Source organism: Callospermophilus lateralis, chromosome 18 (assembly GCF_048772815.1).
Source record: "Callospermophilus lateralis isolate mCalLat2 chromosome 18, mCalLat2.hap1, whole genome shotgun sequence".
NCBI classification, from domain to species: domain Eukaryota; kingdom Metazoa; phylum Chordata; class Mammalia; order Rodentia; family Sciuridae; genus Callospermophilus; species Callospermophilus lateralis.
This window is the reverse complement of record NC_135322.1, coordinates 14,874,942-14,896,690: the sequence shown is the minus strand read 5'-3', so window position 1 is coordinate 14,896,690 and position 21,749 is coordinate 14,874,942. Positions and strand designations below refer to the sequence as shown.

Here is a 21,749-nt window from a genome sequence, read left to right as displayed (position 1 = left end):
GCGAGGGAGGGTCCTGGGCGGGCAGTTTGCCAGCTCTTACCTCAAACCTAGCGCAGCGCAGCCCTCCACTCTGATTGGAGGAGCTCCGGGCTTCAGTCTCCGTGATTGGCTAACTTTAGAATTAGGGCGGGCAAAAGGGAAGGGCTCCAATTGGCTCCAATTAAGGCTGTATTACGTCTTCAAGAGGGACCCCCAGACTTTCTATTTCTCATGCCTGAGCCCCGTCCTAAATGTCGTCGTGTCGCTGTCTCCACCTGATTCGTCTACCAGAAATGTGTTCTGTTGGTGTCTCTCATTCACGGATGGTCTCCGGGGTCCACTGAATAACAGCCCATCGAAAAGATCCACACCCCGAGCCCCAGGATTTGCAAATACATCACCTTACACGGCAAAGGGGACTTTGAAGATGTGTCAAGTTAAGGATCTTGCGATCAAGAGATTATCCTGGATTCTCTGGTGGGTCCTGAATGAGATTGCAAAGTTCCTTCCAAGAGGGACCCGGGGAGTTAGGCAGAGGGGTGTGGACTGAGAGTGGAAACGGGGCCGGAGGGATGTGCTTCAAAGAAGGAGAAGGCCACAAGCCAAGGAACGCAGGGGTCACTAGAAACTGAAAAGGGAAGCCAGGATTGGTGACGCGCTGCTGCAGACCCAGCTACTTGGAGGCCGAGGCAGGAGAAGCGCTTGGGTCCAGGAGTTTGAGACCAGCCTGGCCAACAGAGTGAGACCCTGTCTCTTAAAAGAAAAGAGAAAACAAAACAAAACAAAAAACAACAACAAAATCACCCCCCCCTCAAAAAAAAACCCCAAAAAACTGAAAAAGGTAAGAACATGGATTCTTTCCTTAGAGCTTCCAGAAGGAACCAGCCTACTGACACCTTTTTTGGTGGGGGAGAGGGAGGAAGAATTGCTGGGGATTGAACCCAGGCGTGCTTTACCTGTGAGCTACATCCTCAGCCCTTTTTCTATTTTTTATTTTGATAGGGGGTCTTGCTAAGTTGCCCAGGGTGGCCTCAAACTTGTGATCCTCCTGCCTCAGCCTCCTGAGTCACTGGGATTTCAGGTGTGGGCCACCACATCTGGCAGCCCCTGCTGACACCTTGACATTGGAGCAGGGGAGCTTATGTCCCACTCCCAACTCCAGAACTGCAAAAGAACAATTTTTGTTGTTTCAAGCTACTGAATTTGTGATAATGTGTTACAAAAAACGACACACCTTGTTAGGCGATTGGTTATGACAGCAGTGGGAAAACAAATAGGGTCTCCTTTGCAATCTCTTTGCCATGGTCCTTTGATGCCCCATCACTCTGTGTAGGTAAGAGTGTACTACAGGACTGTTTAGGCCATTTGTGCTGCTATCACAAAATACCTGGGATGGGTGATTAGTACTCAACAGCCTGGGTCTCCTTTGAAGAACTAGACCAGGGAAGAGAGTCGGCGGGATGGTTTTTGTTCAGCCGGCTGAGTCACCAGGGGGCTGTGGGTTGCCAGAGGGCTGCCGGCTAACAGAAGAGAATTTCAAAAGACATGAAAAGAATTTGAAAACAGGATCTAGCTTTCATAAACGATACCTCTCCAGGGAAAGAAATAGGAGAGGTGTTTACAGGATGGGTGGAATGTGTACTGGTGGTGGTTTGCTGCTATGGTTTAGATGTGTCCCCACCCCCCAAATCTGTAGGAAAAAGGTGGCGCTGTTGGGAGGTGCTATGAACTGTAAAAGGTGGGGCCTAGTGAGACTCCCTCCCTAGGTTGTTAGGGACATGCCCTCAGCGAGGGTGGTGGACTCTTGCCTTCCTCTCTTTCTCCACTTTCTGGACCCAGATGTGAACATTTGCTCAGGCACATGCTCTGGTCATGATGCACCACCCTCACCAAAGGCCCACACCAATGGGCCGCCTGATCTTGAACTTGAACCTCCAGATCAGTGAACCAAAAGAAACTTCTTAAGTAGCCTGTGCCAAGTATTTCATTTCAGTGACATGACACCAACTAATACAGTTGCCTTATGATTTCCAGAAAAGAGTCTCTACTCATTAACAATTGAACTCTGTTTTGGGGGGAAATGCCAAAAATTTACTGAACACACCAGATCGGTAAGAACTTGCTAATCACTGATCAGAACAGGATTGATTTAAAAAAAAAAAAAAAAAAAAAGAGGGTATGTTCATGGGAGTTTGGAAAAAAACAAAATTTAGTTGCTGTAACAGGCATCCAACTTAAAAGTTTATTTCTCTTTCTCTACTCCTCTCCAGACTGATAAAATGGCCTTGGTTCAAGAAGTGACTCAGGGACCTGGGCTTCTCCTAGGTCCCTGAATTGTAACTTGCTGCCACTCTGTCACATCACATGTTGCTGGTCCAGGAAAAGATCAAAATGCAAAATTTAAAATATGTTAGTGATGACATATTGCTTCACACCACGGTAAAATTAAAAAATGTTGCCACCATAAGTTGGGGACTCTGTATCTGTTAGCTACTGCTGTGTAACATATTACCCTCCCCCCCAAAATAGTGGCTTAAAACAATAATTTTTATCTGACATCTTCTGTGGTCAGAAATCTGATGCCTCTGAATTAGGGTCTTTTTCAAAGATACAAGTAGGATGTCAGCTGGGACTTCGAGCATTTCAAATCAATTGGGAGGATCCTTTTCCAAGATCACTAGCACGCCTGTTGGCAGGCGTCTGGTCCTGACTGGCTATTGGCCAGATGTTAGTTCCTTACCACACGGGCCTCTCCATCGGGCAAACTGCCATGTGGCTCTCCACAGAATAAGAGAGTCAGCAAGAGAAGGCCAGTAAGACAGAAATCATAGGCTGACAAAGGAGAGAGGGTTTTGAATGTTCTCAATACAAACAACAAATATGGGTGGTATTTTTTTTGGGGGGTGGAGGTACCAGGGATTGAATTCAGGGACACTTAACCACTGAGCCACATCCCCAGCCTTCTTTCGTATTTTATTTAGAGACAGGGCTTTGTTGAGTTGCTTAGGGCCTCGCTTAGTTCCTGAGGCTGGCTTTGAACTCATGATCCTCCTGCCTCAGCCTCCCGAGTTGCTAGGGTTACAGCAGTGTGCCATCTCACCAGGCAAAATGGTATATGTTTATGGTGATATGTTAATCATCCTGATCTGATCTGATCATTATGCATGTATACATATATTTCCATGTCAGACTACACACACACACACATACACACACACACACAGGTCACTGTCCTTTTGAAGTCTCACTGCATCATTTTGCCATCTTTCCTTTTGTTACAAGTGAGTCACTAGGTACAGTTCACACTGGGGCGGGGGGGGGGGCGGGGATACCAGGAAGTGGGGGTCATTGAGCGCCCTCCCAGATAGACACTGTCTCCTACAACTGTGGACAAAAGGGAGTCGCAAGATGGGGACTATTAACTGTGCCTAGCACCGAACTGTCTCTCTAAGGGGAAAATCAGTTGAATGTATGCAGGGGACAGCGATGTTTCTAGACCCCAACGGTGACCACAGTGACCCCGTGAGCTTCCTGGTGCTATAGGGTGAGGTGTTTGTGCCAAGGAAAGCCTCATGCCTTCATATTTGAAGTTAATTTCCAAGGTATTAAAGCTACCAATTAAAACATTGTCTTCCGTAAGCTTCCAAGTTCTATTTACAAGGATTAATTCTATTTATAAACCTAAGAAATTTTAACAGCCACTTTCAGGAGCTGATTGATTAATGTTCAACCAACTCGAGCTTCAACAACCCCACATCCCACTTAAAATCTTAGCTAATTAAATTCCCTGAAATGTTCTGCTTTCGCAAATTTAAACTGTTCGATTTTTCTCCGGAAGCTCAACAGAAGTTTCTAAGAAGCAATACCTGCCCAGGCACTTAATGCTTATAATAAATTAAACATATCAAGATCTGTTAAGCATTCTAGTTTCCTTTACTAACTTAGACCGAGAACCTCTTTTATTTATGTTTCAGTGGAAAAAAAAACCCTCAAATCTAAAATAATGAATTACTCAATTATTCAATTTAGCTGGGAAGATGTACATTTATGGTTCACATTTGTCACACTTTTTTTTTGGTACTGGGGATTGAACTCAGGGGCACTCAACCACTGAGCCACATCCCAGCCCTTTTTTGTATTTTATTTAGAGACAGGGGCTCACTGATTTGCTCAACACCTCACTAAGTTGCTGAGGCTGGCTTTGAATTCGCGATCCTCCTGCCTCAGCCTCCCGAGCTGCTGGGATTACATGTGTGCACCACTGCGCCCAGTACTGGATTTTCTTAACAAATAGTTTTAATTCCAACCATCCCAAATGTTTCTTAAATATATTACACAAAAGTGTTTATTCTGTGGGTTTGATTCCCGTCATCCCTGAAGGAAACAGAGACTTACAAAACCCTCAGGGAAAAAGGGAGCTCATGAACCTGACCCACCAAAACCAATTGACCAGCAGGGCGGTGGCGTAGGCCTGTAATCCCAGTGGCTCAGGAGGCTGAGGTAGGAGGATCGCGAGTTCAAAGCCAGCCTCAGCAACTTAGTGAGGCCCTAAGCAACTCAGTGCCACCCTGTCTCTAAATAAAATACAAAAAAGGGCTGGGAACAAAGTGTCGCGATCTGCTGAGGGTGGCCTCTCTTTCCTCTTCTTTTTGTATCCTCTTTCACTTGCTTTCAATTCCTCTGTTCAAAGTCACGCTTCCCTTCCGGGCCTCCCATGGAAAGAGGCTCTTAGGAAAACAGTTCACCCCGGTGCGGGGAGGAGGTTCGTTCTTGGTCAGAGATCGGGAGCCGGAGGGGAGACTTTGATTTCCTAGTTATGGAAAGACACGGACTGAGTCCTTTTTCGGTGGTCACCCTAAAGAAAGGACTTCCTGGGCAGCCAGGGTCTGGGCCGCGGCCTGCATGCCAGGTTCTGGGGTGCCGTCCCCTCAGTTTTCCAACCAGGACTGGCTCCTGAGTCACATGCTCTCTAGCAGAAGAGGCAGATGGAGGCACAAACCCAGGGACAAGGTTTTTCTTGGGACTCCGATAGAGCAGCGTGGTGACACAGCATGGCCCGACGGGGGAGGTGCTGGCCCTTATTCCTGGGTGAGGATCTCAGGGTGGCAGACCTAGGAATTTTAACTGGCTTTGTGCACATTTCCTAAGGTGGTTTTGTGTGTGTGTGTGGGGGAGGTGTAAACACTTTAACCTTGAGGGAGGGGCGGTCAGCCTGGGTCAAATGTCTCTCTCTCCCTGAATCCTCACATTTATCTTGTGAAAAGGGTGAGTGGCTACAGCTGTTTAGAGAACACATGGGGGAGGAGGAGCAAGCTCAAACCCTGCCAGTTAACAGAAGTCAAGAATTCTGGGAATTTGCTGTTTGGGTGTCAACTCAACAGCTTTTTTTTTCTTCTTTTTTTTTGGTTCCGAGGCCACATCCTCAGCCCTTTGTACTTTTTGTATTTTTCATTTTGAGGCAGGGTCTCACTAAGTTGCTGAGGGCCTTGCTAAGATGCTCTGGCTGGCCTCCAATTTGCAATCCTCCTTCCTCAGCCTCCCAAGTCTCTAGGATTGCAAGGTGGGCCACAGTGCTGGGAATCAATAGTTTTATTCTTTATGTTGTTTCTTCTTGGAGAGTCCTGGTGAGGCGATCCTGGCTTTAATGGTGTCCCTGGTTTCTGAACTGATACGGCAGTTTGGGAGAGACTGAGTGAGAGGGTAGGGAAAGGGACGTAGCGTGCTTTCTTTGTTGGTGGGGGGAGGGGGTACCAGGAATTGAACTCGGGTGCTCAACCACTGAGCCACATCCCCAGCCCTATTTTGTATTTTATTTGAGACAGGGTCTCACTGAGCTGCTTAGCATCCTGCTTTTGCTGAGGCTGGCTTTGAACTTGCGACCCTCTTGCCTCAACCTCCCGAGCCGCTGGGATTGCCCAGCCATAGCATGCTTTTCAGAACTATCAAGCCATGAGTTAAGGCCCAGGAGTGAATCTGCCCTATTTTAGTGGGTAGGGGGCTGCTGACTGGCCCATAACAGTGACATCAGGGGGATGTGTGAAGTTCTCCCTCCGTGACTCACCCTGGATGGCCACGGGCTGGTCCAAGTACTGCCCAAAGCTACTTTAAATTCTTTCCACATTCAGTCTCATTCAGTCGGGTCCAGCAACAACCCCTGGGGACAGTTAAATGACACCCAGTGTGCTGATGATAGGGCTCCAAATCCCTTTGCCTGGCTTTGCTCCTGGCCGCGCTGAAGTCACTGACGGTGACCCAGAGAGGAGCAGGCACAGCTCTGAGGGTCCCTCAGGGGTGGCACAGATTGTCACCAGGAGAGCTCAGCTCCCGCCCTGTGTCATCAGAGTGTGGAGACAGCACAAGAGTCTGAAATCCACCAGGCTCCCACCCCCACCCCATCCAGTGTGTTAGCTTCGGCAGACCTCCCCCAGCCCCGGCAGACCTCCCCCAGCCCCGGCTCCACTTCTTAAAACCTCAGAGGCCCCACAGGCTGGAGGAATGGAGGGGGAGGCCAGGGGCCCACTTGGGGGAGATCAGATGTCAGGCCAAAGGACTCCAAAGCCAGCCCTGCTGTCAATCAGCCCGGGAGGAGCACCTGTGATTGGCAGCACCTATTATATGCAGAGCCTTGGGTGCAGGGGTCCCCTCCTGAAGGTAGACGAGCTGTCAACCAGGGGTTGTAGATACAGGTGGCAAAAGTGGGACAGCCTATGCATAAATTCTGAAGGAAAATCAGCAGAGTTTGCTGTCGAATTGGATTTACTGTGAGAAGGACAGGAGGGACGGGCGGGGACCCACATAGGAGGCCAGGGCCTCTGCTCAGGGCAGTTGGCTAAAAGAAGACACATCTCCCTAGAGAGGGGAGGGAACAGGTAAGGACTGGTTCAGAGAGGCGCAAAATCAGATTTCTGGGCTCATGCTCTGAACTTCAAGGCCGACCTTTTGTCTGGATTTTGTCACCATCACCTGAGCAAGGAACGCACTGAGGGAACAATCAACCCACAGATCACTAGACAGAAGTTTTGCAGCAGGACTCACCCCTCGCAGTGTATTCTGATGTTTTCTATCATATTATATTTTAAAAATTGGCTGGGCATGGTGGTGCATGCCTATAATCCTGGGGACCCTAGAGGCTGGGGCAGGAGGATCCCAAGTTCAAGGCCCACCTGGGCAATTTAGCAAGATCATGTCTCAAAATAAAAAATACAAGATGGGATGTAGCTCAGTGGCAGAGGACCCCAGTATCACACACACACACACACACACAAAAAAAAATAAATAAATAAAAAGTAAAAAGTAAAATAAAATAAAAATGAAGCAAGGTAAATTACAGCAACAAGGAGTCCCTAAAAGATTCTGACTCAGAGATAGGACACTGTGTGATAGTCTATAAGTAAGTGGCTGGAGATGACTGAGGACCATGTGTGCTCTACTCACGTGCTACAGGAGTGGCAGGACAGGCTAAGAATGCGTGGGGCCATGTGAGATGGGCCAGTTAAATTTCAGCACGTTCAATTACACACACACACACACACACACACACACACACACACGATCCAAACCAGAGCAGGCAGCCTTGCAGCCATGGATGGAGGGTTCCAACTCATTGCCTGAGGCTGGACGTATTGTTGCACTGAATTAAAAGTGGGGTTCTGTTAACAGGATCTCCCACGTGGTGTAGCAGCGACCATCAATCCTGATGCAGCCTGGAGCAACTGACTGGGTTCCAGAAGCCTCCTAAGGTGGCCCTTTGGTGGTGGGATGTCAAGGGGACCTTGAGGAGGGAACAAAGGAGGGCGCTTGGCCGTGGACAGTCCCCCACCAGTGTAGAGGACCTTCATATTTGAACCACCTGTTGGCTCTGTTCCAGATCCCCAGGAAGTCAGTCAAGAGCCCAGCCTCTTCCCCTGTGGCTCTGCAGTCCCCTGGGGACGTTCATACAGCAGGACATGGCGCTTGTCTGTGTGAGGGAACAGACTCCCCAGAGGAGTTAGGCTGCGCCTTCGCACTTGGCATGCACCTCCACTTTCCGGCGTATCTGTGATGTGCATGATATTAATTACATGCAGTAATTATAATTACCATAATCAGCCATCATCCCTCTGAGCCAGGCTCGTTCTCAGCGTATCACGCACATCCCCGCAGCCTGCATCCTGTTAGAGAGGCCGGGGACAGGATGCAGCTTATGGGAGACCCTGCCATCATTATGTGGAGGGGAGGAGGCCCTTAGGAAGTGGCTTGCCAGCCGGGCTCGGTGGCACATGCTGGTAATCCCAGAGGCTCGGGAGGCTGAGGCAGAAGGATTGAGAGTTCAAAGCCAGCCTCAGCCACGGTGGGGCCCTAAGCAACTCAGCAAGACCCTGACTCTAAATGACCTACAGAAAAGGTCTGGGCTGGGCTCCCGGGCTCAATTCCTGGGACCAACAAAAAGGTTTGCCCAAGATAACGGGTCTCCACTGGGGTGAGTCTGCCCCACCCAGGGCCCAGGAGGATCTGGCAGCATCTGGAGACATTTTTGGTTGTCACATTAGGAGGAAGGGAGGCCCGGACATGTAGTGAGGAGGGCACAGGGATGCTGTTAAATATTTGACCAGCCCCAGGACAGGCCCTCCCAGCCAAGAATCATCCAGCCTCCAAGGTCAATAGGACCAAGACTGAGAAACGCTGTCCTAGAGACTGTCACGCCCTTGGGACAGAGGCATGTAGGGAACAGCCACGGAAGCGGGATGAGTCATCGTCCCCGAGTTGCCCACAGCGCGGTGTGTGGTCAAGAGTGGCACACCCCGTAGGCAGCCACGCGACCAGCACGCTAGCTTCATACTAGAGGTTCGAAACACAGAAATTAACTAGTGATCAAATCAAAGACACATGACTCTCAATTTACCTTTTATGCCCAGCTCAGGGACCGCTCCTCCCAGCTCCTGCCTCCAGCCACCTGATGCGGTGGCGAGGCTTACACAAGAGGCCAGCAAGAGAGAGGGAAACACGCCAGGGAGTGAGCTTTAATGGGGAACAAAAAATTCCATCCAATGAAGGTCCAGGGGGGCAGCATTCCAAGGTCAGGGTCAGTGATTGGTTTTCAGGTCAGTGGTCAGTCACACCCCCACACGGACCAGCCCTCGCACCTGGGGAAGGGTGGGGAAGGCTCTGACACAGTGTGTCTAAGTGCCTCACATCCGGCCAGGGAGGTAGCTCAAATCACCTGCGAGAACGGCTTCCCACACCGTAGTCCAGTTGCGTGATGGACATTAGTGAACAGCAGCTATCTTCACCAAAGCGGGTGGACTCAGGGTGATGTTGAATGAAAGAAGCCACCATCTACATCAAGTTCACAAGCAGGCAAAGCCATCTATGATACATGTAGACCAGTGTGTGTGCGTGCAGGTACATGTGCACAGGTACACAATTCATGGATGGCATTGGTGCTCTTGAACTTGGTGTAAATGGATGCACACAAACTGTAGGGTAGAACACTAATGGGGTGGGGAGAGATATTATTGCAGAACTCAGGATAGTGACAATCTCTGAGTAGGGCAAAAGGGGCAGGACCCACCGTGGGCTTCTGAGGCACCGGTCACTATTTAGTGGACACGGAAGTATGTATTTTATTATTGTTTAAAAATAAGAAACCATGAACAACACACACGCACACACAGAGCTTGTTTCTTATGTAGGGTTTCCTGGGAAACACTCTGAGCTGGGGACTCACAGGCAGATGGTTCTGGGGGGCTCTGTGGGGTGACGCTTGTATGGAAGGGGGTGCTTCTGGGCCTGGGGAGGAGGTACAGTGCCACCCAGCCTCAGCCAGTCCTACAGGACTTGGGACTGGGGACAGCCCTCTGAGTCGTCCCCAGTTGGGGAATGGCGTCAGACTTTTGTACACTTTTCTGAACAGACATAGAACGTGGCTGGCCCTGGGGATGGGTCGTGAGCTTGAGCCAGACTGTTGTCTCTGGCTGCAGGGACGCCCTGAGACAGGCACAGCTGAGCCACCAACCACCGACACTCCAGCAGCTGGGGGAAAGAGTGCCTCAGACCTGAAAGCGGTCTGTGTGGCACGTGGCGGCACACACTGTGCTTTTGTGCCTGTGACATGTTTCCCTATAAGAAATTTCAAAAGATCTAATATAATATGCCATATTTACAAATTAAAGTAGAAAAACACATTTGATAGAAGTTGACACTCTCTTATAGTAAATAGTGACGGCCAACTAGGAATGAGAGAGAATCTTCATCTGATGAAAAGAACCTATCAAAACTCAGTAACCAATGCCCAACTTAATTTAAAAAATCCCCCTTGCCAGGCATGGGGTGCACGCCTGTCATCCTTGAAACTTCGGAGGCTGAGGCAGGAGGACCACAAGTTCGAGGCCAGTCTCAGGAACTTAGCAAGACCCTAAGCAACTTAGTGGGACCCTCCAAATAATAATAAAAAAAAAAAGATCTGGGAATGTGGCTCAGTGGTAAAGCACCCCTGGGTTCAATCCCAGTACTGGAGAAGGAAAGGGAGAGGGGGAAAGAAAAGGAAGGAAGGAAGAAAGGGAGGGAGGGAGGAAGGAAGGAGAAAACTAATCCCCTTAAAGCATTAACACAAAACTTCAGCAAGTCTGCGGAATATAAGGTCAAATTAAGAAAAACATCCAATAGCACTTCTATAACAGCAGAACAATTATAAAGCATAATTATTTTTTTTAAAAAAGATCCTATTTTCTTATTTTTTTTAATATATTTTTTTAGGTGTAGATGGACACAACACAATGCCCTTATTTTTATGTGGTGCTGAGGATCGAACCCGGGTCCCACCCGTGCTAGGGGAGCGCTCTACCGCTGAGCCACAATCCCAGCCCCTCTATTCTCTTCTAAAACACAAAGTTTGCTTAGCCCAAACGCCAAGAAAAGATTTCCTGTTCTTTTGGACTAAACTCTGAGCCTTATCACAGGACGACAAAGATAAACTAACAAAGGAGACCTGTCCCATCCCAGAGGAGTCAAAGTGGACGGGTTAAACATGACCCGAGGGGAGCCCAAGCAGCAGCGCAGGTTGTCCCCAAGCAGCAGGGCGGGTTGTCCCCGTTTCCCCTCCCCCTTCCTTCTCCGGTTAACTACCCGGGTCTCCTACACTCCACAGTCCCGGCCCGTCATGTCCCAGAAACTAGAAGAAGAGAACCCTGCGGAGGAGACTGGCAAGGAGAAGCAGGACTCGCACGAGAAAGAAGGTATTCTCCCTGAGAGAGCTGAGGAGGCAAAGCTAAAGGCCAAATATCCAAATCTAGGACAAAAACCTGGAGGTTCTGAGTTCCTCATGAAGAAACTTCAAAAAGGGCAAAAGTGCTTTGACTCAGGAGACCACAACATGGCCAAAGCCAAGATGAAGAATAAGCAGCTGCCGAGTGCAGGACCAGACAAGAACCTGGTGACTGGTGACCACATCCCCACCCCACAGGATCTGCCCCAGAGAAAGTCCTCACTCGTCACCAGCAAGCTTGCGGGTGGCCAAGTTGAATGACGCTGCCCAGGGCTCTGCCAGATCCTGAGACGCTGCCCTCCTGGGTCCTGTGCTGGCTCCTGCCCCTCCATGCTTTTGCAGCCAGGGGTCAGGAGGTGGCTTGGGCGCGGGCTGGAGAGGCAGAATCCCCTGCCCATTGGTGTCCCAGCCCATGGAGCCCCTTGGGCTGAGCACTAAGACCTTGAACCTTTTTTGTTTTGCCTTTTTTTCCAAATAATTTCATTGAGAAATCTCAATGAAATCTCATGGGTGGGGTTGAGAGGGTGGGTGGGAGATTTGGGATTTAGAATTGATAAAAACATTCCTGACAATCCTCCCTCTTAACCCAGTGGCTAATGTGGGGAGATGTGAGGGGGAGGAAGTGGATAAGGGGTTCTAATTCAGCTCTGTAGACAAATGCCTAGTGTGGATAAAGAGGCTGTTGATGGACACAGAGCAGATAGGCCCTCTGGTTCTGCAGAGCAAGACTCAATGTTAATTGTTCATTTAAAAAAAAAAAAAAAAGTGCTTTCCTTGAAATAGATTTGCTATGGAGAGAAGGCTAGTGAATGTTGGGGAAAGGAGCCATGAGTGTGGGGAGCCCCAGTGAGCCCAGGGGACTTTTTCAGTATGAAATAAAAAACAACAAAAAAAGACCCATGAAAAAACCTAAAAAAAAAAAAAAAAAAAAAAAAAAAAACCCATGACCAGAGGGGACAAAATGTATGATCCCACGAGGAATCTACGAGGTCCTTGGAACAGGCCAACAGGGGGAGCCAGAGAGCAGGAGGCGGGTGGAGTGGGATGGGGGTTAGTAGTGGGAACAGAGTTTCTGTCCGGATGATGAAGGAGTTCTGGAAGTGGATCCTGGGGACGGTCACACCGTGTTGTCAGTGTGGTTTAGGCCTCTTCTGGATTATACACTTAAAATGGTTAAATGTTTTATATATATATTATCATGTTAAAAAAGAAAGTGGCTGGGGCTATAGCGTAGTCAGTAGGGTGCTTGCCTCGCATGCACAAGACCCTGATCCCCAGCACCACCAAAAAGAAAAAAAAAAAGTGAGTGGCTTGGGAGGCTGAGGCAGGAGGGTCCTGAATTCAAAGCCAGACTCAGGAATTAAGTGAGGCCCGAAACAACTCAGCAAGACCCTGTCTCTAAATAAAATATAAAAAAGGGCTGCGGATGTGGCTCAGTGATTAAGGACCGTGGCCCTGGGTTTAATCCCTGGCATCAAAAACAAAACACATAAAAAATACAATAATGATAATAATAGGAAGAAAGAAGAGGGGAGGAAAAGAAGGAGAAAGAAACAATACGAATTCAACATATTTAATTCAATACGTTTGAAGATGGAAAGTGTAACATTGAATGAAAACAAGTTGCCGGAGACCCATGAAGGTGACATTCTGTTACACTTGGACTTGGGTCTGGCCATGTGGAACGGACGGACGAGGAAGATCACAGCACCCTACAGAAGATCACGTCACTGCTGTCTTCACCCGCGCCTGCCTCCTCTCTCTGCGGTTCCTTGGATGTGGCTTTCCTCAGGGCCTACTCTCCTCAGAGTCCAGAATGGAGCTCCGGCCATCACACACTCATTCCAAGCACCCAGAGTGTTGAAGAGAAGGTGGAAAGTGGGCCGTCCCCCCCAAAAGCCACAGTAGCTTTCCCCAAATTCCATTACCAGAACTTAAGTCAAATGCAAGGGAAGCTGGGAAGTGTAGTTTTAATTCCAGGGAGATTTTTCTAGCCAGAGATATTGTTATGGTTTCTATTGCTCTACTGATAGGCGAGAATGGACGTCAGAGGACGTCGGGTGGGTCACCCCACACCATCTGTGACAGGAACTGCTACCTCCATCAGTTTCTTCATCTGTTTTCTTTTTCTTCCTCTCACCCATAAAAGCCATCAGTATTGAGTGGGCCACCCAGTAAGAGTTCCCAGGCTCCTCTCAGCTAGATGTCCCCATGTGACTAAGTCCAGGCCAATGGATGTGGAGATATTTTGGGTGACTTCCAGTTCACCCGCTTTAAAACCGAGTCAGTTTCCCACACTTCCTCGTCGCCCTCTCCCTGCTGGATTGGAAATAGCAATGATTTCAATCGTTTCCTTAAACCTAGAGTTGGAACGTGGTAGAAGACCCATCAAGGATCAGTGCTGCCCACTTGCCCAGCCTGCCCACCAACCTGTGGGGCATTCAACTTTAGATGTGTTTGTTGCTACTGAAGGTTCTGGGTTTTGGAGGGCTTGTTCCGGCAGCCTTGCCTGCAACTTAATGAATATAGAAACTGATATCAGAAGTGAGATGCTAACTCCAAAGCATTAAAATAAACAAACATTGTCTTCAGAAGGCAGAGACCCGGTACTGAGGGTGACACACTGGTGACTTGTTATGTCAAGAAAAATGTTCTGGGGCCAAGGGTGTAGCTCAGTGGTACAGCACTTGCCTGGCACACGAGAGGCCCTGGGTTCCGTCCTTTGCACCACACACACACACACACACACACACACACACACACACACTGTAGAAACGTCTTCTGTGATAATCAGGTTATCAGACCTTTGGTCACCTGAGCTTTTAGGTTTCTAGGCAAATGCTTAGAGAAACTCCTTTTGGGGTACATACTGTTTGTGCTCGTGAGGGCTCTTCAGAGAAACAGAGCTAACGGGAGATCAGATACATTTTATTTATAGTCATGCGTTGCTTGACGACGTGACATTCTAGGAACTGCATCCTGAGGTGATTTTGTTGTGTGAACATCAGAGAGAATTTAGCAAACTAAGGCACCTCTGATGTTAACAGGCAGTGAGACTCTGTGAGACACCAAGTGTGTGCAGTCCTTGGCTGACGGGACGTCAGCATGGAACACAGGACCGCAGGCGGATGCATGTGCTGATTCATGCACTGTGGGAACTGGCTTCAGTGCTTATGGAGCCAGGAAGCCCTACTCAAGCTGAGAACCGGGGAAGCTGGGGATGTGGTCTGGGTCCAAAGGCCTGGGACTCTGGAGCACAGCGGGGGGCTGGGGGAGGGAAAGTAGGTGATGGTCAAAGTCCTGACCAGGGTCCAGAGGACCAAGGGTCAGGAGCATCAATGTCTGAGAGCCAAAGATGGAGGTCCCAGCTCACCCAGGGAGGGGGAGTCGGCCCTTTGCCTGCCCTCTGCTCTATGGACTGGGTGATGCCTGTCCACATTGGCAAGGGTGGTCTTCTTTATTCAGCCTGCCAAGTCAAGCCAGGTCTCTTCCAGAAACACCCTCCCAGACGTCAAGTCCTCCCAGCTAGCTGGGCATCCCCTAGCAGGTCAAGTGGACATATAAAATCAACCATCAAGCAAGGCACGGTGGTGCACACCTGTAATCCCAGTGGCTGGGGAGGCTGAGGCAGGAGGATCGCGAGTTCAAAGCTAGCTTCAGCAATTCAATGAGGCCCTAAGCAACTCAGTGAGACCCTGTCTCTAAATAAAATACAAAATAGGGCTGGGGATGTGGCTCAGTGGCTGAGTGACCCCGAGTTCAATCCTGGTACCAAAAAAAAAAAAAAAAAAAAAAAAAATTAAGAATCAGACAGATAAAGGAGGAAGTTCTACATATTTAGAGCAATCAAAGAAATTTGGGGTATAGCTAGGTTCACATTTCACATGAAACTCAATTTGGAAGTGTGCAGAAGAGAGTCAACATACAAGCTTGAAGTTTCTTATCTTTTTTGGTGGGTCGGGATCTCAGGTGAGCTCACCTGAGCTCAGGTGAGCCTCCTATCTCAGCCTCCCTAGTAGCTGGGGCCATAGGTATTGCTACTGTGCCCAGATGAGCTTTGATTTTATTAATTAATTAATTAATTAATTTTTAGTTCCGCAGATTGAAACCAGGGTGCTTAACCACTGAACCACATCCCCAGCCCTTTTTTTTTCTATTTTATTTAGAGACAGGGTCTCACTGAGTTGCTTAGGGCCTCCCTAAGTTGCTGAGGTTAGCGTTGAACTTGTGATCCTCCTGCCCAGTCTCCGGAGCTGCTGGGATTACAGGCGTGGGCCACCGGCCCCGACAGTGAGGCTTCAGTGTTTAGAAGGGCATGCTGCCAAGGCTGGCCCTTGGCTGGCATCAGGAAGCCTGGATTTTGGAAGCGCTCCCACCACTCCCTGACTGATAAGGTAGTTTATTGTGACTAGACTGTGCAAACAAAGTGGTTCAGGCTGATCACTGAGTGCACGAAGAGCGCAGACTCCCAGAAGGGCGGGCACTTAAACCATATTGCTTACGCAACCCTGGCAACGTGAGACTCGCTTATTAGTCCTGGAATCCAAGGTGCCAGATGTCAGCCAGGAGCTGGCCTTGCAGACTGGTCTCTCTAAAGATGCTAAAAGCATTTGGTGACAGTTGAATGGAAAGTAGGATGTTCATTTAGCAGCTCTCAAACTATCTCTGCCCACACCCTGTGCCATCTGACTTGTTGTTGTTGTTATTATTATTATTATTATTGGGCACCAGGGATTGAACTCATGGGCACTCAGCCACTGAGCCACATCCCCAGCCCTATTTTGTATTTTACTTAGAGACAGGATCTCACTGGGTTGCTTAGGGCCTTGACATCGCTGAGGCTGGCTTTGAACTTGTGGTCTTCCTGCCTGAGCCACCTGGTCCAGCTCTGACCTACAATTAACAAAGAGCAACATCTTAGTTTTACAGTGAAAAATCCCAGCAAATACCCCCAGGACCAAGTGATCAAAGCCATTAGCATACATTATGGGTCCAACCAACTTCATGAGCCTCTTGCAACTTAACCTGACCAGAGGCCGGGTGATGGGGGGGAGGTAGAAGAAGTTCCCGAGGGACCTCTTGTGGCATTTCACAGCATAGGTCCCACGGAGGGCTGTCTAAATCTGTGAGGGTCTCAGAGTTAAGTCCTATTCTTTGGCATGTGCCTGCTTTCTACTTAGCACAGCACCTGCCGAGGCTGAGCCCACAGCAGACAGAAGGCTGTGGCCGGAGCCAGGCGAGCAGTTAGCACCGCGGCTGCAGGAGGCGAAGAGTCAGGGCTCCTCTTCAGCAGCAGCAAAGCCAAGAGGCTGCAGGCCAGAGGCTGTGCTCCAAGTCTCCTTGCTGCGCATGGCTGCCCTCACTCACCTTTTCTCTCCTGTCAGTTGATTACTAAATGAAAGAATTAATCTGAAAAGATGATATGCTCTGTGATTCCAAGTGTATGGCATTCTGGAAAAGGTGAAACTAGGGAGAGAACAAAGATCCATGGCTGCCAGGGTTTGAGAGAAGGGAGATGAATATGTGAGCATTGAGCATTTGTAGGATGGTCAAACCATTCTTCATGATACTCTGTGTGTGTGTGTGTGTGTGTGTGTGTGTGTGTGTGTGTGTGTATTTTTTCTTTCTTTTTAAAAATTTTTTTATTTTTATTTTTTGGTACTGGGGATTGAACCCAGAGACACTTTGCCACTGAGCCACATCCCCAGCCCTTTTTATTTTTTATGTTGAGACAAGGTCTTACTAAGTACTTAGGGCCTTGCTAAATTTTAGAGGCTGGCCTCAAACTTGCAATCCTCCTGCTTCAGCCTCCCCAGCTGCTGGGATCATAGATGTGTGCCACCATCCCCAGCCATTATTATGTGTTTGTGAAGGTCCATGGCATGTACGACACCAAGAGTGAACCAATCTGTGGACTTTGGTGATAATTTGTCAACGTAGATTCATTGATGGTACCAAAGGTACCACCCCAGTGGGATTTGCTAATGGGAGAGAGGCTGTGCACGTGTCGGGCAGAGGTATATATATTGGGAACTCTGTGCCTTCCACTCTTTTTTTTGTGTGTGTGAACCTAAAACTGCTCTAAAAAAATAAACAAAAAAAGGTTAAAAAAAAAAATTGCAGTTAGGATGAAAAAAAAAAAATAGAAAGAATGTTCACTAGCCTGGAAAATGACCATCCTCTAGGGGTCGGGCATTTGATTTTTAACAGGGGCTCATTAGCCAGCTCTAAATTGCTTTTCTAAACTCTCAAAGTGAGGGCTGGGGATGTGGCTCAAGCAGTAGCGCGCTCGCCTGGCATGTGTGCGGCCCGGGTTTGATCCTCAGCACCACATACAAACAAAGATGTTGTGTCCACCGAAAACTAAAAAATAAATATTAAAATTCATCCTCTCTCTCTCTCTCTAAAAAAAAATTAAAAAAAAAAAATAAATAAACTCTAAAAGTGAATTCCCATCTGGAGATTATGTCTCTTCACATCGTCTCCCTCCCCCCAAAGGCTCCAATAGGCCAGAATTATGGTAAAGCCGTCATTGACGGAGACTGGCACTTGTTCTCAAGACCAGCACAGCATTCGATTATTCAAATTCCAATCCTCTCATGGTGGCAAAGAGCAAGGCAGAGGCCACACCCTCAGATTGCTCTTGCAGGTCTCTCTGCTCAGGTGACCTCTAATGTGCATTAGAAGCACAACTCTTTTGTGTGCTGGGGATTGAACCTGGGGCCTCACACTGAGCTACATTCCCAGCCCAAGCCCCAGGGCAGCTTTTCAATTTTTCCTCTTCCTCTGTTCCCACTGCAAGTTTACTCATGAGTTTAGAGTAAACTTTTTTTTTTTTTTTTTGGCTTGGGCACTGGGGACTGAACCCAGAGACATTTAACCACTGAGTCACACCCCATCCCTTTTTATTTTTTATTTTGAGACAGGGTCTGGCTAAGTTGCTGAGGCTGGCTTTGAACTGACGATCCTCCTGCCTCAGAGTCACTGGGATTACAGGCCTGCACAGCTGCACACCCACCTTGCCGTAAACACTTGGCAGAGTTCATAATGGCCCAGAGATTTCAGCTGGGAGGAGGGAGGGCTCAGCAGCCTCTAAGGCTGAGGAAATCCCTGCAATCGTGTGTGTTTTATTTTGTTTTTTGTTTTTTCTTTCCATCTGGGTTATCTAAAGTATGGACCCAGCCTTGCAATTTTTTTTTAAAGGTAGTGTGTTTTTTTTAAAAAAAATTTTTAGTTGTAGATGGACATAATATGTTTTAAAAAAATAGTTTTTTCTTTAGTGGTCAATGGACCTTTTTTTTTTTTTTTTTTTTCATTTTTATGTGGTGCTGAGAATCCAACCCAGCGCCTCACACATGCTAGGCAAGTGCTCTACCACTGAGCTGCAGCCCCAGCCCCTTGCAAATGGTTTTAACCATTTTCCTTCTCATTTGGAGGAGAACAATGCAACCTTTTAACATTTAGTTCATCTAAAACTCAGTGGGGGGCATTTGACCTCTTTTGCTTCCCTCCTGGGACAGAGAGGGACTGGGCCAAAGGCCTCCCCTACTGTGTTTTTTTCTGAGTGAGCTCCCACCCAGATGGGCCACGGTGGCGTGTGTCATGGCTCCAGATGTTGAATCCATGGTCTTAAGTTCCCTAGGTCATATCTGCCTCCTGCCACCGGCAGCTCACCCGCTGTTTCATACCATTGTAAAAGTCACTTCAGTGCACATCCAACAAGAGGCCTGAGAAGGAAGTCCCCAGACACGTACTCCCATGACAGGACTTACCACAGGATTCCCATCGTCACCCAACTTCCCCAAGAGGCACCGTTCTGACAGGCTGTGTGCACGCGAACACTCACCCGCAAGGGCTGTGGTCAGCCTCCCGCGATCGCCAACTTCCCTGCAGCCCTCAGTCTTTGTGACTTTGGTTTTGAAATGACTTACGTGGACTTCTTCTCTGTCTTTAAAATCTTCTCCATCTGCTGGGCCTGGTGGCACACGCCTGTCATCCCAGTGATTCGGGAGGCTGAGGCGGGAGGATTGTGAGTTTAAAGCCAGCCTCAGCAACTTAGCAAGGCCCTAAGCAACTCGGTGAGACCCTGTCTCTCTCTAATAACACTAAAACAGGGCTGGGGATGTGGCTCAGGGGTTAAGTGCCCCTGGGTTCAATCCCTGGTACCATAACAAAAAACAAACAAAAACTTCTCCTCTCCCGGCTGCCTGGCTACACCTATGGCCAGAAGGTGTGTATCCTGAACAGAAAGAAATAACAGAAAGAACTTATTTCTTTCTTTCTTTTTTTTAAATATCTTGTTTATTTTCATGTGGTGCTGAGGATCCAACCCAGGGCCTCACATGTGCGAGGCAAGCACTCTGCCACTGAGCCCCAGCCCCAGCCCCAGAACTCGTTTCTTGAAGTTTCTAGGTTGGTGCATGGGTAACCTCCCGGCCACTGGAGCATGGGGTTGTGTCCTCTCCGTCTCCCTGTTTTCCTCTCCCTTCACTGGTGGGATAGGCATATTCTAGTTAGTCAGGGTCTTAAGACAAGGCAGAACCTGGAGGAATCCACACTCAGATGCTTCTGACCTCTGTCTCCCAGGAAGGTCACGAGTGTGTGACTTTCAGGGAAGGTCATTGGAGGCCTAACAACCAAAGCTCTTCCTGGGGACTGGTCACAAAGGCCCCTCTCCTTAGCAGGGAAGAACAGTGGGAAACTTCCAAGTTGAATCTTCCAGATGCCAGCCACGGGCCAACCCTGCCCGCAGGCCTCTCTAAGGATGGACCCTGGGACCTGCTCTGTGGATCCTTTTCTGAACAGGTGGTTAGTGAATTGATGTGAGGTTCCTGATTTTGATGGCTGTGTTGTAATTCTGTAGGAGGACGGCTTTATTTGTAGAAAATACCCAGCAGAGGGGCTGGGGTGGTGGCTCAGTGGCCGAGTGCTTACTTAGCACATTCTGAGGCCCTGGGTTCGATCCTCAGCACCACATAAAGATAAATAAATAAAATAAAGGTATTGTGTTCATCTACTACTAAAAATATATAGAAAAAAGGAAATACAGTGAAGAATTTTATAGAGAGATTGATAAGGCAACAAGTGGGATATGCACTTCTAATACTTGAGCATGCATGAGGCTCTGGGTTCCATGTCTAGGACTGAAGAAGAAAAGGAAAAAGCTCTTTGTGCCATGCACTTCTTTAATATATACCATATATGTAAAAGAATAAAATAATAGGGGGAATCGATAGGGGACGGGTGGAGAAAGAGAGGGATAGGTTATAAATTGACAACTACTATGGCTGGGCAAAAGACCGGTAGAGGTTATCACACTCTTCTACTTTGTTTTGTATTTGGAATTCTCCATAATCACAAAATAAAATAACAGAAAGCTCGGTCAGCAAAGATGTCTTCTAGATGGGGTTACTTCTGGAAGAGAAAGGAAATGGCACTGTGGGTGCTTTAGCTCTATCTGTAGCCTTGTATTTACACACACACACACACACACACACACACACACGCAGAACTTTAGAAACATAGATAAGCAAAATCACTAATAAATACAAAAATGTCACCACCATATATATTCATGCAGTGTAACACGCATGTGTGTGCATACATTCCTGCTGTGGTCTAGATGTTTATGTACCCCCCAAAATTTGCAGCATGGAAGTTAATACCCAATGTGATTGTATTCAGAGGTGGGACTTTGGGATTGTCATGAGAGCGCCACCTTCATGAATGGGATTAGTGCCTTTATAAAGGGGTCGAGCAAGCCCCAGGCTCCTTCCAACAAGTGAGGAGACAAGTCTGGCCCATGATCCGCACAGATGAGATGATCTGGGTTTAAAAGGGCTGGCTGCAACCTTGAACTAAGAAAGTGGCGAAAAATCACCCAACACAGACAGAAGTTTTTCAAATCAAGGGCAGGATGGCTCTGCGACATTAAAGGTCAGCTTCCACGCTGGAACAAGAGCGCTGCCCAAGGTTCCTTTATCTTATAGCAGGGGGCATCAGAGTCAGGGATAAAGTTTCAGGGGTGGAGTCTTGCTTCCTGATGTCTTGTGGTCAGCAGATTGACTGACATCTGGGCAGTCACCCCCATCTCAGGTGCCGCGTGGGATCTTAGGCAGAGCTGGAGGGACAGGCGCACCTGCATCATGCGATCAGACAGGGAGCCCACGGTGCAGGCCTAGCCCCTCAAGAGGCCACGATGCACAATAGTTCACACACACAGCCCAGGACAGCTTGTGACAGACAAGGACAGGCGCCATCTTGAAAACAGCCAGCCCTCAGCAGACACAGACCCGAGGGCAGCTTGATCTTGTACTTCCCGTCTGCAGAACCTTGAGCACGTTTCCGTTGTCCATAAGTCACCCAGTCTCTGGGCTGGGGATGTGGCTCAAGTGGTAGCACGCTCGCCTGGCATGCAGGCGGCCCGGGTTCGATCCTCAGCACCACATACAAACAAAGATGTGGTGCCCGCCGAAAACTAAAAAATAAATATTAAAAAAATTCTCTAAAAAAAAACCAAAAAAAGTCA

General features: G+C 48.4%; 1 pseudogene; it reads left to right on the top strand.

Annotated features, from left to right (window-relative positions):
• Nucleotides 1–11,116: 11,116 nt before the first annotated feature.
• Nucleotides 11,117–11,689, top strand: LOC143383882 (alpha-endosulfine pseudogene; annotated as a pseudogene).
• Nucleotides 11,690–21,749: the final 10,060 nt, after the last annotated feature.